This window comes from Frankliniella occidentalis, unplaced genomic scaffold (assembly GCF_000697945.3).
Source record: "Frankliniella occidentalis isolate FOCC.00 unplaced genomic scaffold, Focc_3.1 Scaffold172, whole genome shotgun sequence".
Taxonomy (NCBI): domain Eukaryota; kingdom Metazoa; phylum Arthropoda; class Insecta; order Thysanoptera; family Thripidae; genus Frankliniella; species Frankliniella occidentalis.
The window spans coordinates 481,530-484,951 of NW_026267298.1; the positions used below are offsets into that span (position 1 = coordinate 481,530).

The 3,422-nt window shown below is 46.3% G+C and overlaps 1 protein-coding gene across 1 annotated transcript in view; it reads left to right on the plus strand.

The window, feature by feature from the left end:
* The first annotated feature begins 75 nt into the window (after nucleotides 1–75).
* LOC113212286 (uncharacterized) overlaps nucleotides 76–3,422 on the plus strand; it is an 18,679-nt gene continuing 15,332 nt past the window's right edge. The window contains exon 1 of the mRNA XM_052271777.1: nucleotides 76–615. The gene's annotated coding sequence lies outside the window, so the exon portion shown is untranslated. The remainder of the gene's footprint in view (nucleotides 616–3,422) is intronic.

The window sequence follows — 3,422 nt, forward strand, 5'->3', positions numbered from 1 at the left end:
CCCCCGGAAGCTGAACGACTTTTTCCAATACAGAAAATTTCAAACAAGGCGCAGCCCAGCGTTTCTGTGTCTTTTGAGAACAGTTTTCCGGTTTGCTTGCAGGCCTCGTTAAAAGTCTCGTGAGTGCACCCTCCACGCAACGCAGGATATCGGTGAAGGATGCCTTCCACATCGACAAATTTGGCTCGTCGGACGTCTTCCTGCGGGCAGTTCCACCCCCTGTCGTGGCCGCGTCCCCGGATGAGGCACCGTTACAGGAGCCCGCCTGGTCGCCTCCCTCGGGTGTCACCGCCACCTCTACGCCCCCCTGTACCACCAGCAGCAGCAGCACTGCCGTCGTCGTGGGGTGGTGCGTGAAGGGTGGCTGCGACCAGCGCTTCGCGTCGTGGGAGGCACACTTTCACCACCACACAGTGGCGCACGTCAAGGCGCACCACTTCGTATGCCCGCGCTGCGCGGCCAACATACGGGACTCAGACCGCGAGGCCCATCTGAGGAACCACGCTAGAAGTGCATACTTCTGCAGCATCTGTCCGGCTTCGTGCGTAAGCCCGTTGTCACTTCAAAACCACTTGGTCCACTTTCATCGACGCATTGGCGCTGGTGCTGCGTACGGTACGTATTTCGGGTACCTATTACTTTTCCCCGCCCCCTTTGTGACTTCTGCAAGTTCTTCCTTTTTATGATACAAAGCTACAATAAAAGTTAGAGTCTCCTAGCTCAAACCATTTTGAGTCATCGTGCGTACAGACAGACAAACATACAGACTTGAAACTTTTTGATCATCACTGGAGTAATAGGCTTCGCTAATCGCTCAGCCAATAAATTCACAAAATGCTGATGCAAAAACACAGTCTTTGAGAGGGGGTATAGTTAAAACTCAATTAATCTTTGCAGAAAGGTCAAAACTGACTGCACCATTTGAAAGAGAATTGAAAACTAATTCTAAACCATCTATGGCAAAAAGTTGGGTTTCTAATTCCTACCCTTCGATGACAGATATCAACTAAATTTAGCAGTTGTAACTCTCATAATAACAATACTAGATAGTCTGTACGAATACGGCTCCACTGTAGACAGTTTTGTGGGGGGTACTTCCTCTGGCATTTTACGATTGGACGCCTCCTTGTACGTCTTTATGTAAATCGTGGCCATTTCAAACGTATTTTCGTCGAAAAAAAAGCTACGGCCCGACCACTTCTGTCACGCGATTTGCTGAAGAGCATGATCGAATGATGTAGCGGGCCTTGGGCCCACTCCCGAGGGGTTCTCCACTCTCCAAGTGGGTGTACAACGAGGTGCGTGGGTATCCGCGAGTATTCGAGAGTATTAGCGAGTATCCGCGAGTTTATGCGAGTAATTGCGAGTATCCGCGAGTAGTAGGCAAGTATTTGTCGTTTTTTTCGCGAGTTTTCGCGAACTTTTCGCGAGTTTTCGCGAACTTTTCGCGAGTTGTCGCGAGTTGCCGCGAGTACCTTGCGAGTATTTTTCCTCGTGTACAACGAGTTGACGAGTGGGGGACCCCTCGCCCACTCCTAAACCCGTCATCTTTGAGTTTGCCCCGTACACACGAGAAATGGATGTAACGGTGAAGCACCGCGACTACAACCCACCCTTCTGCTTAGAAAACGTTTTTTGGGGTGGGGGAAGAGTTTCTTTCCTATTTTGCGGTTTTTATGCCTTTTTCTACAACTTATTGTTCACTATGGCAATTTTTAGCTTATTTTCGTCAAAAAAGACCCTCTAGCGCCTAAACGGTTAGAGATAGAGCAAAACGGAGAGGAATTATCGTTCAGATGGCTCTACTTTGACGACTTACCCCTCAGGAGAACACTAAAAAAAAAATTACTTTTCGGGAGAATTTTTGAACCTTCGATACCCCCATTCACACCCTTAGGGGTGGTTGCCAGGATTTGCCGTAGGCATTTCGTTCTCTAGGAGTGGACCTTAAGTTACCCTGAAAATTGCAAGTCTCTAGCACATCTATTTCTAGTGGAGCAGACAGACACACACACACACACAGACGAGGTCGTTTGCATAAGCCCGCTGGATAGCTTTTTTCAAAGCAGAAGGGCGGGCTTAAAAAGACAAAAACAAAACTTTTATCACACAAAATTTAAAAATCTCTATCAAGAATCGGGCTTGAAAGCAGATGATACAAATATAAGAATAGGTCTGTTGTCTGTGTTCTAAATTTTCTCTCATGTTTAGGTGTCATTTGCTTATGGCTGCGTGTTATTTGCAATCTTTCTCTTCGTCGGAATAGCGGCGTAGAGGGGAAGATTGGGGACCAGTAGGCAGAGCGGCTGGCCTAGTGTTGTTGGGCAGGGGAGCTGGTCCTGCCCGCTGGGTCCGGGTATTGTTAGGCAGGGTAGTGGGAAGGGGCCTAGCGCGACACTCGGGCGCTCGGGCACTCGTACGCCATTCCCGCAGCGTGCAGCGCCAAAGAAATAATTGTTTTCTGGTCTTCGCTTGGTTCTCTTCTGGCATCGAGAGTAAAAGCTAGCTGACACCTTAAAACTACTTACATATTCTTTATGTTTAGTCATTAGGTATTTAAGGCATCATCTGCTAAACATCAAGAATCTATCTTGAAAGCAGATAACACAAATTTAAGAAAAGGTCTCTGTTTACTAATTTCTATTCACATTTATTCAAAATTTAGCTGTAATTTGTTAATGGTTGCTGCTTTTTGCAGGAGAGAAGGAGGTAAAGGTCAGGGCAAAGCGGCCGGCGTCGGACAGTATTGTTGTGCAGGGACAGGGGGACGGGGAGCCTAGTATTGTTATAGGCAGGTTAAGAGCAGAGGGCTGAAGCGACGCTCGGGCGCTCACTCACTGATTCCCTTAGTGCCTAATAGAGTGTTTTTCACTGATGCCTCTAGCGCCAAGAGCGAGGGGTGCCCAACTCCATCAAAAATGTGTACACCGGATTACCAAATTGTAAAGATTACCAAGGATTACCAATGATTACCAAAGATTACCAATAAAAACTAGGTACAATTCGCCTGCATTCTAAATCGAAACAACCATTTTTTGTCCCGAGGCAGATGCATTTTTGTGCACATTATTAAACATGAGCGATTGCATTTAGACGAGATGTGCACAAAAATGCATGTCAGTCAACAAATTTGTCCTTTGAAAGGACCCTCAAGAGTGTGTAGATTACCAGTGATTACCAACTCTGTGTACACCTGATAAGAGGTGTGCGAATCTCCCTTTTTTCAGGCCGAATCGAATCGAATTTTAATTTTTTCTCCCCGAATCAGCACAAATTAGATTCGATTCAGTTCGGATTAGAACCAAATTCTGAATGAATTGATGATAAAGTGCGGTATTTTACCGAAAAATGCTATATTTTGGCGGTATTACTTCGAGTTCGAGATTTTAGATATTTAATTCGGATTCGAACCGAATCGAATC